At 44.7% G+C, this 14196-nt stretch overlaps 1 protein-coding gene and 1 pseudogene across 1 annotated transcript in view; one reads left to right on the top strand and one right to left on the bottom strand.

The window, feature by feature from the left end:
• Positions 1-9012, bottom strand: part of MAGEE1 (MAGE family member E1) — a 493295-nt gene extending 484283 nt beyond the window's left edge. The window contains exon 1 of the mRNA XM_050776313.1: positions 8992-9012. The gene's annotated coding sequence lies outside the window, so the exon portion shown is untranslated. The remainder of the gene's footprint in view (positions 1-8991) is intronic.
• LOC126945823 (transcription factor NF-E4-like) lies at positions 6295-8699 on the top strand (annotated as a pseudogene).
• Positions 9013-14196: the final 5184 nt, after the last annotated feature.

Genomic DNA, 14196 nt, shown 5'->3' with positions numbered 1-14196 from the left:
TACACTGGGAGAGCAGTGCTCCTGGCCACATTGCCATAGCAACCAGAAGCCAGAGAGAGTAGGAGGGTGAGCCAGATATTTGACAACAAAGGTTACTGGAGTATCTATTGGAGAGTGGCTGATTCTTAGGAGGAAAACACCTTAACTCTCAGCTGCAAAAAAAATAGGCCACTAGGACCTGCAGTGTTCCAACACAGTCCCCTCCCCATCCTCCATTCCTGTGCCTCCAGGTGAGGGGTAGTCAGAATGAATTTTGTTTTATGCGGAGGCCAAGGTCTGTGTTTTGCCCAGAATATGTGTCCTTTGCCTTGAAGCTGGGCAGGGGACCAGATACCAGATACCTCTTCCCGACCCACATTGTTACCAAACTAATACACGAGTGAACATATGTTCCAAATGTGCATTCCCATGGCTGCATCTCTTGTGCCTAGAATAGTGTCAAGAATATGGTAGTGCAACCTCATGCACATCCCCTGTCTACTCACTCCATGTTAGACATTGCAGTTCACATCTTATCCTCTGCAAATCTCCACCTACTACTGGAATACCTGCAGTCTCAACTGATGACATTGAGAACATGAAAGTAAAGAAAAGCCTTACAAAACTTCTCACCTCCCTGCATCTGTAACTAGATACTCTGCTTTGCCTCTTGTCACAATGGATAAACTCTCTACACTCCTATCAAAACCCATTCCTAGAGTTGGCCACTAGATTATACCCCTTCTTGACTATTCAATGCATGATCCCAGCAATGCTGTCTGTGCTCTTTCCTACATCACCAATTTACCCTTCTCTACTAGGTGATTCCCATCAGTACATAAACATTCCACAAAGTCTCCCATGCAAGTAATAAAAAACCAAACAACAACAACAAGAAAGAAACAAACACCCCACCTTAACTGTACAACCCACTCCATCTACTGCATCATCTATTTGCCCTGTACACAGAAGTTCCTCAAAAATCATTGCCTGTTCTTGATTTCTTCACTTTCTCTACTCCTATGTTTTTTCTTGAACCCACCCCACTCAAGCTTTTGTCTAGACCACTCCATGGGAATAGCTCTTCTCAGGGTCCCCAAATAACCTGCATATCGCTAAACCTAGTGATCATTTCTCAATACTGGTCTTACTTGACTGAAAAGTAGAATTTGACAGTTGATCACTTCCTCCTCCTTGTAATACTTTCCTCACTTAGTTTACAGGACATTTCTGCCTGTTGGTTGTGCTTCTCGTTCAGTGTCTGCTACTTTTCAGAATTATGGGTAGTTACTCCTCACTGCTTTGACTTCTTCGCATTGCAGTGCTCTAGGGTTGGCCTCTCAGACATGTTCTCGTCACCTATGCTCACTTGCTAAGAATCATACACCGTTCTATCCATGTCTTTTCTCATACCCACACATAACAGAATCACACATTAATGTTTCAAGCTCAGTCCTCTCTCCGGACTCCAGGCTCATGTTTCATTGTCTATTCAACATCACCACTTGGATCTCTGAAAGTCATTTTAAATTCAAATTCATGATACATATAACTAAGTCCCTGATTCCGTTTCCATTAAATCCACTCCTCCCATAAATTTCCCCATCCTAGGAAATATTAACTCCATCCTTCCCTTTGTTCAGTCCAAACCTTTGGAGACATTTTTGGATTCCACTCACTCTCATCCAACATTCATGTATACTGTCATTTCTACCTTCAAAAGAGACTTGGAATTCCTTCACTTCTCATTCCCCTTCATATGTATCACTCTAGTAACAATGCACCACCATCTTTTACCTCTGTTATCACCATAGCTTCTAACTGGACCCTCTGTTATTGCCTTTTCCTCCTTATAGTCTCTCTTTGATGTACCAGACTGAGACTTTTCTGCAAGATTATGCCACTTCTCTGCTCAGAACTCTCCCATGGTTTCTTGTTACACACATCCTATCACCTACCAAACACAATAATATTTAACTCTTTAATCTCACTTCCTGTTATGGTATCTGTCCTGAAAAAGCCTCCAACTACACTAGCAATCTTTCTGTTTCAGAAACACAACAAGCAGAGAAGTAAAAGGAACTGCCATGGCCCTGGTGCTGACAGGTGTGCTCTCCTGAAACCCAGAGGCAGGGCAAGGCTTCTTGCACCCAGGGTCTAAAGTGGGTGGTATGGTGAGGAAAGATCACACTGGTTGAGACACTCTGCCCAAGGGTCTGGCCTCCAGAGGCTGGAACAGCCATGCCTTACAGAGTCCTACCCGGAACACTTACTTGTATGAACAACCTCAGTGGTGTCATGCCAATGGTCTCATAAAAACCAAGCCAGCAGATAACTTCCACACTTACAGATGCTCACAGACTTGTTTCCTTCCCATAACTTTGCACACAGGTAATTGTATGATTATGTATGTCAGGAGACATATTCTCTCCAAAAACTATATGCAAGCTTGTGGGAGCCCATTTTGTTCCAATGCCCCTGAATGTGGATTACAGAGACTAATATGGTGTTAGATGGCAGGTTTTATTCACACATGTGAGAATTTGTATGTACATACATGACAGCACAAGCACACAGATAGCAGATCCATGCCAACACATTTGCACTCTTTGCTCTTTGAGTTGACCTGGTATAAGACATTAGGAGTGGTGAGGACTGTGGTCAACTGCACAGGCATTCATTTTTAAAATCATGAAAACTATTTATAGAACAAATGAAACTTGTCTTCAAGACAAGCCAGGCCATGATGTGAGTTTTTCCACCACTTATTCAGTTAAAGGAACCTGGGGTCAGACGAGAGATGGCAGTGGCACAAAGGTCTTTTTACAGCAAAGGCTGCAGCCAGCCCATACATCTAATCTTGTATTCTTAGCTCCACTTTCTCACTGTTTTCAAGGCAGGGGTCCTAATCCCCCCTCCTCTTCTCACTATACTGTAAGAACTGACCAGTAGACCTAAACTATTAGCTTCAGAAGCTGTGGCTTGGAAAAACAATAGAATAGAGATGAGGACTCTCAGTTTGAGTCCTGAGGCTTCTACTTTCATACCCTTTCACCTCAGGCATTTCACTTTACTCCTTGAAGTCTTAGTTTCCCCTCTTGTAAATGAGAAAACTAGGGCTGTGGGAAGACAGTATTATACTATATGTTCTCCAAAGGTCTCATGCAAATCTAACATTCTCAGTACCAGTAAAGCATTGTTTGATGGGAAACTCCCTATCAGGCCTGCAGAGCCTTGGATATTCACCCTGCTAGAAGGTATTAGTCAAAATATTAGTTCTTATTTAGCCAATTGATGGTGAGTAACCTAGGCTTGTGGTTGTCAGAATGCAAACCACTTGGGCCTTGACATAGATGGCTGAAGAAATTTACTCATTCAAGAGATATCAATAGGTCATGGGCTAACAGCTTCCTGGTTGGGGGACACTCCAACACCTGTCTTTGGTCAGTGAGACCATTACCTGACTCACCTGCAGCAGTGTACAGGATAAAGGTAATGAGTTGAACTTGTAGCTTGCTCCTCTCTCACTACTCGAAACCCTTTCTTCTCTCTGGAGGAAGCTGTTTCCAGCAGAGGTGGTGACAGAGAAACAGATTTCAGTTTGGGAAGTGCTAAAACCCTGAAGGGGGCAGGGTATGTTGGTGGATAGGAAAGGGTAGATCTCTGATAAATCCCACAAATTCTTCCCAGGAAATTTATTGACTGAGAATTTTTAATTCTCAAGTGTTTAGTTTGGTGACTTATATTTACCTAGATAATCACTTCTTTAATCCAGGTTTTTAAAGGCCTTTACTCCACTCTTCCTTTTATTCTGTTAATTTCTTCTCTGTTGCTGTTTTAAAACAAACAAAAATACTCAGCTAAAAAATGGTATTGGTGAGAGGAGAAAGCAGTTTCAAAGAGTTACAAATTAAGAATCTGAATTGAGATCTGAATGGTAAGAGTCCATTTGCTTCAACTCTCTAAGCTCTAATGAAGTTTGAACCCCCAAGTGAGGTTCCAAAGTAACCATTATTCCCAGTGGGTAAAATTCCTCTGGCCTCTTGTCCTGTTGAACTCCAAGGCCTGGTCATAAAATTGCTTCAAATTGCAAGAAATGAGCACGGGATGCTTCCCTCTTCCTGGCCAGGACCTGTTTCTGTCACAGCCAATCACCAATAAAGCCCAGTGCTTCTCTCATAGTCCCAACCTTCTCATTCACTCTTTTTTTTCCTTCTTATTTTTTATTTTTATTTTTTTATTATACTTTAAGTTCTAGGGTACATGTGCACAACGTGCAGGTTTGTTACATATGTATACATGTGCCATGTTGTTGTGTTGCACCCATCAACTCGTCAGCACCCATCAACTCGCCATTTACATCAGGTATAACTCCCAATGCCATCCCTCCCCCATTCCCCCTCCCCACAATAGGCCCCAGTGTATGATGTTCCCCTTCCCGTGTCCAAGTGATCTCATTGTTCAATGCCCACCTATGAGTGAGAACATGCGGTGTTTGGTTTTCTGTTCTTGCGATAGTTTGCTGAGAATGATAGTTTCCGGCTGCATCCATGTCCCTACAAAGGACACGAACTCATCCTTTTTTATGGCTGCATAGTATTCCATGGTGTATGTGGGCCTCATCCACTCTTATTGCCTCATTGAGGGCTTTGGAATATTCAGGATACAGTGTAGGAGTCTTACCAAAATCCCAGATGAGCAGCTTTCAGTCATAACTTAGGAAGATGCTCTCAGGCCTTGAGTTCCAGACTCAGCCCAGACTCACTATGATCTTAAAGTGCCTTGTGAACTTTAACCAATGGCTCATGCAGTCCCCAATCCCTGGTGAATAAACTTCTCCATATCAAATACCAGCACAGGGTCTACACCATCCAACACTGCATTATTCCTCGAAATTCATTTATTTTTTTTGTTCACTCAACACCTCAACACATAATTGATGAGGCACTTTCTACATGGCAGGCACTGTGCAAGAGACTGAGGGTGAACTGATGAGTGGCTTACCCTTTTGGTGACCTGTTGAGACATAATAATAATAGTCATGTTGAGCTCTGAGAGTAAAATGGAAGCAGCAGTACACTTAGGAGGGACCAAAATATCCCATCCCTTCCTTCCTCATCAACTTTTAATTTGTGGATCCTCAAGGCTGAATGGACCTAGAAGCCGCCTGTCTGTATAAAGACATTCATTTGTGGCCTTCCATTTCAAGTAATTGAGTTTGCATATCTATATCAGACAAAGGGTCCTCCAGACTCCCTTCACATTATAGCTCCCTCTAAACAGTTTCAAATTGGGACAACAGAAAGTGTTTGCTTTTCACCAATTCTTTAGGTAATTTTGAGTTACCTCTCGAACCTGAGGAGTCTGGTCAGAACCTATTGGGAATAGCCACCATTAACCTAGAAAGCGATCATATCATTACATCAGGAAATTTATCATTGGTTTCTCTCCACCAAGTATTCCTACATGTTTCCCATATTTTTCTCTCTTTACCTTCCAGGGTAATATTGACATATTGAAAACATAATGAGTTTATAATTTACTTATTTGCTGTCTTTCTTAAAAATGTTTTTCCAAGGTGGCAGACAAGAGGCTTTGTTAGAGCACCTCAGCCCGTTGGAATGAGAAAAAAAAGTGTGTAGAGATTCACACTGTGAACTTTTATCCAAGATCAAAAACAGGAGCTCAATAGAAAGAGTGAAGGAATCTTCAAATACTTTTTTATTTTTTTTTATACTTTAAGTTCTGGGATACATGTGCAGAACGTGCAGGTTTGTTACATAGGTATATATGTGCCATGGTGGTTTGCTGCACCCATCAACCTGTCATATACATTAGATATTTCTCCTAATGCTATCCCTCCCCAAGCACCCCACTCCCTGATAGGCCCTGGTGTGTGATGTTCCCCTCCCTGTGTCCATGTGTTCTCATTTTTCAGCTCCCACTTATGAGTGAGAACATGCAGTATTTGGTTTTCTTTTTAAAAGTGGCAGGTCTGGTAGAAAACTGGAAGTCTTCAGAGCATGAAAGCAGGGAGACTGTCTCCACAATACACATTCTCACTAGAGAACCAGGCAATCCAGGCCATGGGGATTCTCCTCGACTCTGACTTCAAGTAATGCATCTGACTAGGTGAGTGGTGGATGAAAGATTCTCCCCAGGGCCTGAAAGCTTGAAGGGATGAGTAATTCCTCCCTTTTCAGGCCCAGTCCCAAGGCACAAGGCCACTTGTGCTAGCAGCGTGCATCAGCAAGATAGCAGAAGCAAGAAGAGAGCTGGCTGGAAGACACCTACCCTGGCCGGAAAACACCTACCATGGCCAGAAGACACGTACCCCTGAAGATTAAGAAGGAAGCCATCTGGGTACCACATAGCAGTTACGTCAGACTGGGACACTTCCTGTTTACAGGAGACTATAAAACCCCTGCCCTGACCTCACTTGGGGCTGACGCCATTTTAGGGCTCAGCCCGCCTGCACCCAGGTGATCTTTAAAACACCATGTTGCTCCACATTGCCTTGTGTTGACTGTTGGCACACTCTCGGCATTTGAACCAATACAAGAACCTTTTATCTGGTGCCAAAACCTGGGAGGGGCTCAAGTCTGCATCCCCCATGGACCTACCCCTCCTCCCTGGAGAGCAGGCCACAGCTGCTGGACAAAGGAAGCTCCTCAGCCTCCAGTCACCTCTGTGCATGCACATCAGTCACGATCTCACCTACTGGCAAGTTTCCCCAGGAGCCCAGTTAACAGAGAAAAAGCCACATGGCCTCTCTTGTTTTCTCCAGTCCTAAAATCCAATGCTGGTCCAAGGCTTTGTCGTGTGCCAGGCACTTGCTGATCATCTGGTCTTAGGGGGATACCTCTAAGCCATTTGATCCTGTTCTGGAAATGAAAAAGGAAGCGGTGATGATCACTCCTTTTATCGTCTCCCTCCAGCCATCCAGGATGGTCTCCTTTTTCCCTGTTCTCCTGAGCTGACCCTCCATTATGGGAAACTCCCGGTCCTCCATTCCAAAAAACAGCCCTGTAGGCCGTCTCATAAAAAACCTGCAAAGCTTAGGCCTCAGGCAGAATATCCACCCTAAGTGCCTTGTATTTTTTGCAATACAGGCTGACCACAGTATGAATTAGATAATGGGTCCAAATGGCCAGCAAATGGAACATTCTACTTTACAATTTTAACTGTCTTAAGCAATTATTGCTGATGACTGGAAAAGTGGAGAAAAATTCCTTATGTCCAGGCTTTTTTTGCACTCAGATTACAACCAGACCTCTGCAATTTTTGCTCACCTGTTCAAATCCTTCTCCTCCATTCTCACCACTCAGATTGTCTTTCTCCCCACGACCCTACCTGTTTTCCCTGGTTCCATCTAGCTGACTGCTGTCCACCCCTCCCAGCCCCTATCTCTTCCTCTCAACCACTTCTGGCTTCTTCCTTCTCTCCTGCCCATACTCTCTCAGGAGCCACCTTTGGCCCATGCCCCAACCTTACTCCAGCACCAGTGCTAGAGTGCCTTCTTCGGGAAGTTGCAGGATCTGAAAGTATTGTTAGAGTTCATGGTCCCTTATCCCTCGCTGATCTCTCTCAAATTAACAAAAGACTTGGTTCATTTCCAGAAAACCCTACTTCTTATATTAGGGAGTTTCAGTACCTTACCCAGTCTTATGAACTAACCTGGCATGACCTCTCTGTTATCCTCTCTTCCACCCTTAACCCAGAAGACCAAGACCATATCTGGACCCTAGCTCAGGCACATGCTGATACAGTTCATCACCAAGCTCCTTCCCAGCCTACTGGTGAAGAGGCAGTCCCCAAACAGGACCCCCACTGCGATTATCAAGATGGGGCCTCTGGACACTGCCATCAAGACCACATGATTGTGTGTCTTCTTGCAGGACTCAAAAAGGGTGCCCATATAGTGGTAAACTATGAAAAATTTTCAGAAATCACCCAAGGTCCTGACAAAAACCCAGCCCCTTTTCTCTCTCATTTAATTGAAGCCATGAGAAAGTATACCAACCTAGACCCAGCCAGCCCAGAAGGATTCACTATCTTAAACCTTCTGTTCATCTCCCAATCCACCCCCAATCTTCAGCACAAGCTTCAGAAGCTTGACAGCAGTCCTCAAACCCCACAATGAGACCTGCTTAATTTTGCCTTCAAAGTCTTTAACAATCATGATAAGGAAAGTAAAAGGCAAAAACAGGCAGAGTTTCAAATGCTTGCCTCCACCATCAGAGGCCCTGCACGCCCACAGGGCTGCAGCTCCACATGGAAGCCTCCTAGCAATCCACCTCCACCTGGTGCCTGTTTCAAGTGCAGCAATGAAGGCCACTGGTCCAGACAATGCCAAAAGCCAGGTAAGCCCACCAGGCTGTGCCCCCTCTGTGGAGGACCCCACTGGAAGTTGGACTGAGAGTGACCCCTGCAAGAACTCCCCCATCCGTTCCTGAGCCAGCCCTCTTATTCTTATTCAATGGCTCTCTCATCAGCAAACTCCTTCAAGCTGCCAGACTCCTGCAGAGAGTTGCCATCACTATTGAAAACCTCCTACTTGGATCTCATCAGCCTTGCCACTGAAGACTGACGGTGCCCTGGAGCAGACACTCCAGCAACTACCATCTCTTCATCCAAGCCAAGGGTAACCCTGATGGTGGCAGGTAGGCCAGTATGTTTTTAAATTGATACTTGGGTGACCTACTCTGCTTTGCCTAATTTTTCAGGACCCACCCAATTCTCGCAAGTCTCTATTGTGGGAATTGATGGGCAAGTCTCCAAACCCCATGCCACCCCTCCACTCTTCTGCTCCTTTTACCTCTTTTCCTTCACTTACTCTTTCTTCGTCCTGCCCTCATGCCCAACTCCACTCCTAGGCAGAGACATCCTTTCAAAACTCCACACTACTCTCCATTTCCACATGCCCCATAGTACCCAATGCATCCACACAGACCCCTCTGGTACTTCTAGTTTTCTTCTACTCCTTCAACCTCCCACCCTAAAACATGCAACATTTCCTTATCCCCCATCCATAGTTAACCCTGCTGTTTGGGATACTTCCACACCCTAAGTAACAAAGCACCACATCCCTGTCCGCATCACCCTTAAAAACCCCACCCAGTTCCTAGCACAGAAGCAGCATCTAATCCCCTAAGCAGCTCTCATAGGCCTAAAGCCTATCATATCTCACCTCCTCGCCAGTCACCTACTCTGCCCAACAAACTCCCCTTTTAACACACCAATTCTACCTGTTAAAAAGCCAGATGAAACTTATCGCTTAGTCCAGGACCTCAGGCTCATTAACCAAGCTGTACTCCCAGTATGTCCGGTAGTTCCTAACCCATACACTTTCCAGGATTCCCTCCAATACCACCCATTTTTATCTCCTAGACCTAAAAGATGCCTTTTTCACAATTTCTTTACACCCTGATTCTCAAGACCTCTTTGCCTTTACGTGGGAAGACCCTGACACCCACTTTTCACATCAGCTTACCTGGTGCATGCTACCTCAAGGTTTCGGAGAGAGTCCCCACCTTTTTGGACAGGCCCTTGCTCATGACCTCTGTGCCTTATCCCTAAAACCATCCACTCTTATTCAATATGTTGATGATCTGCTCCTGTGTACTCCCTCTCAAGATACTGGAACGGCCAAACTACCTCTATTTTATACTTCCTAGCAGAACGTGGGTATTGATTCTCCCCTAAAAAAGCACAAATATGCACCCCTTCAGTTACCTACCTAGGCCTAGCCCTTACCCCGCAAACCCAAGGGCCTACAACTGACTGCACATCCCTCCTCCAGTCCCTCCCACCTCTGCAAACTAAGCAAGGAATTCTCTTTTCTAGGACTAGAGGGATACTTTAGGCTCTGGGTTCCCTCCTTCTCTCTACCTGCCAAACCATTATACCAAGCTGCTAAAGGTCCTCTCCTTGAGCCTTTAAATCCTGCACAGCCTATTATCCAACCTTTCCATCTACTCCAAAAGGCTCTCATCTCAGCCCCCATCCTCACTCTCCCAGACCTCATCAAACCTTTCTTCCTCTATACCAATGAATGGCGTGGAGTTGCACTAGGTGTTCTAAACCAGTCTAAGGTACCTACCCTCCAGATTGTTGGCTACCTCTCTAAACAGCTTGAAGCCACAGTTCTCAGATGGCCTGCCTGTCTCTGAGTGTTGGCAGCAGCTGCTGTCCTCATCCTTACAAGCCTAAAACTATCTTTTCATGCCAACCTAACAGTTTATTCAACCCATAGCATCAAAGACATGCTAGCTCACCACTGTGTACTAAGTCTTATCTCTGCCCCATGGCTTCTCTAACTATATGCTCTATTGATAGAAACTCCCCATATCACCATGCTAATCAGCTCATCTAAACCCGGCCATGCTCCTACCTGAAGCTTCTACCTCTCAAGACCCTGCACACTTCTTCGTGGACACTGTTCAAATCTTTCTTATACCCTTTCCAAACCTAACAGACCAACTCCTTCCAGATGCTTCTTCCTTTACTTGGTTTGTGGATGGCAGTTCCTTCCTACACCAAAGGCGCCAACATGCTGGCTATGCTATAGTGTCACCACCCCCCGCACACTATTGAAGCCAATCTGCTCCCCGTAGGCACCACCTCCAAAGAAGCTGAACTCATTGCTCTCACTTGAGCTCTCACTCTAGCAGCCAGTCAACAAATTAACATATATTCGGATTCTCGTTATGCATTCCATATAGTACACCACACTCGTCTATCTGGAAAGAATGGGGTTTCCTAACTCCAAAAAACACTCCTGCCATAAATGGCTCTCTCATCAGCAAACTCCTTCAAGCTTCCAGACTCCCGCAGAAACTTGCCATCATTCATTGCAGGGGCCACCAAACCCCAGACAATCCTACATCAGCCAGAAATGCTTTAGCAGATCAGGTAGCCAAACAAGTAGCCCTACAACCTGTGCAAGGTGAGTTTCTGTCCCTGTCCTCATTCTCTCCTCTTTACTCTTCAGAAGAAAAGGAGGACTTCCAGGCCCAGACCCTTCAAAAGCAAGGATCATTGTATGTCAAGGAAGAGCACTTCATTCTTCCTCACTCTCAAACAATTTCTATCCTCCAAAGCCTCCACAACCCTTTCCATGTTGATTACAAAACTCTCTTGCAACTTATCTGCCCTGTTCTCACTTTTCCTCACCTTTCCAGCCGTGTTTGAGAGATCACCCTGTCCTGCTCTATCTCCCACTCAGTGTCACCCCAGGGATCCCTCTCGCCACTGCCTTTTCCTACCCACCAAGCCTGGGGCCAAATACCCAGGCAAGATTGGCAAGTAGACTTCACTCACATGCTGCCTGATAAATGGCTCCGCTATCTTCTAGTCTTTGTCTGTACTTTCTCCAGGTGGGTAGAAACATTTCCAACAATTTCAGAAGGTGCAAATACCGTCACACAAACTCTCATCATGCATATAATTCCCCGTTTCAGACTGGCAACATCCATCCAGTCCAATAAAGGGCCTGCCTTCATCAGCCAAATTACCCAAGGTATCTCAAACATCAGAAAAGTAGCCCATGTACCAGTTCAAACCTGGAAAGGATGGGACCTGGCAAACCTTCTAGGAGGGTGGTTCTCTAATTTAGGAGGATTTAAAACACTGGTAGGGACAATAATCATCATTGGGCTCCTCCTGTTTCTCCCATGTGTTATCCCACTAATAATAAAAGCCATTAAAACTCTTGTTGAAACTACAGTTAGCCAACAGACAATCCAGACAATGCTCCTGCTATGACACAAGGGATACCAACCTGTCTCTCAAGAATACCCCCAAAATTAAGGTTCTTTTTCCAAGGTGCCCACACCACACCCTACATCACATCTGAAGGAGTTACTGAGAAAGTTGCCCCTTTCCCCTTTTTTCTATAACCAAATAGACAGGAATGAAAGATTCTCCCCGGGGCCTGAAAGCTTGAAGGGATGAGTAACTGTTCCCTTCTCAGGCCCAGTCCCAAGGCGCAAGGCCACTTGGGCCAGCAGTGTGCATCAGCAAGATAGCAGAAGCAGGAAGAGAGCCAGCTAGAAGATACCCACCCTGACTGGAAGACACCTGCCCTGGCCAGAAGACATGTACCCTGGCCGGAAGATACATACCCCTGAAGATCGAGAAAGAGGCCATCTGGTTACCACATAGCAGTTATGTCAGACTGGGACACTTCCTGTTTACAGGAGACTCTAAAATCCCTGCCCCATACTCACTTCGGGCTGATGCCATTTTAGGCCTCAGCCCGCCTGCACCCAGGCACTCATTGAAACAGAGTGTTGCTCCACACCACCTCATGTTGTCTGTTGGTGCACTGTAAGGGTTTGAACCGATACAAGAACCCTTCATAGAAGAGTCTGTGAGAAACAGTGTCCTTGGGGGATGTTTTGTGTGTACTCCCAGACATTTACACCAATAGATGGAAACTGTTTCTGACCCTAATTCATAGGAAATCTCACAGAAATCTGCCAGCCAACACACACATTGGTCACAAGTTGAAGGAGGCCTTCAACTGAGGTTTGTGATCTAATTTACAATGGGGATAAACCCCCATAATGAGAACTAAGTGGCTAGCAGGGAGTGGGCTGTTGCAGTAGATGAAGGAATTGAGCACTCCCTATTTGTGGGCCTGGACCAGTAGAGTTGTGACCTGAGAGCCATGGTTTCTTTCTCGGGAAAGGGAGAATTGTGGCCTGGGGCAATTTTGCAATCGGAGCACAGAATGCTTGGAATCCAGCTGGTTGTTTCAGCTTGCTGCCAGTGGTAGACCGCTGGGTCAAGGGTGTGGTATCTTGGTGCCTCTTACTAACACCTGCTGGGCTGTGGAGCCTGAGCTACCCTCTCTTTCCCATGTGGGCCCTTTTGAGTGGCAAAGGTGGTTCTACTCCTTCCAGGAACATTGCCTAAGGGGCCAGGGAACTGACTTTCAACCCCGTTAGGCTTCCTCTTGCATCCACCATTGGAGATCCTGAACATGGCCTTCTCTGACTTTTGCCTCCCCAGCTTTGCCTCCCCCACCTTCCTCAGTTGTAGAACATGGGAGAGGTACCTCTGGGAGTTCCATGGCTCCACCCATTGACTGAGATAGATGAGTACATTTTCTAGTTAACAAAGGTGAAACATCAATTCTACTGCTACCACCACATCTGGCTCTCACCTGCAAGTGCCATCTATTGGCTGGGAGTTCAACTTACACAGCCCATTACAACATCTGCTGACATAATTACATAGTGCTTGGGAAAGAGACAAGCTTTGCAATACCTCAGCTTCCACCATCTCCCACAACATTCTGGCTACTCAGGAGGCCCGGAGCTCACTCATCTGCCCAGTACATTAGTACCACAACTGTCATTTGAGAAATCCATCACAGTAAGGTTATTTGTAACTAAATAAATCATATAAGGACATTATATAATGATAAAATGACTAGCCCAACAGGAAAATATTACAATCCTAGTTATATACACACCTAACTCTTGAGTTTCGTAATTTATAAACTGTTACTTCTAGACATAAGAAACAAGATAGATGGCAACGCAATAATAGTGGGGGATTTCAATGCCCCACTGACAGCACTAGTCAGGTACTCAAGAGAGAAATTCAACAACAAAAAATGGATTTCAGCCATACCCTAGAACAAATAAACTTAACGTATATTCACAGAACATTCTACCCCCAAACTGCAGAATACACATTCTATTCATCAACAAAGGGAACATTCTTTAAGATAGATTATATGATAGGCCACAAACAAGTCTCAAATTTACAAAAATCAAGCTATATCAAGCACTCTCTCAGACTACAGTGGAATAAAATTGGAAATCAACTCCAAAAGAAACTCTGAAAACCAGGAATATATATGGAAATTAAATAACCTGCTCCTGAATGATTATTGTATCAACAATCAAATCAACATGAAAATTTAAAAATTCTTTAAACTGAAGAAGAATAGTGACACAACCTAATCTATGAAAACCTCTGTAATAGAGCAAAAGCAGTGCTAAGAGGAAAGTGAATAGCATTAAATCCCAACATCAAAACATCTAAAAGAGCACAAATAGACAATCTAAGGTCACACTTCAAAGAACTAAAGAACCAAGAACAACGCAGACCCAAATCTAGCAGAAGAAAATAAATAAGAAAAATCAGAGCAGAACTAAATGAAATTGAAACAAACAAACAAAAAAACCTAAAGGGTAAATA

The sequence above is a fragment of the Macaca thibetana genome, chromosome X, assembly GCF_024542745.1.
Source record: "Macaca thibetana thibetana isolate TM-01 chromosome X, ASM2454274v1, whole genome shotgun sequence".
In the NCBI taxonomy this organism is placed as follows: Eukaryota; Metazoa; Chordata; class Mammalia; order Primates; family Cercopithecidae; genus Macaca; species Macaca thibetana.
This window is presented reverse-complemented; position numbering and strand designations above follow the sequence as displayed.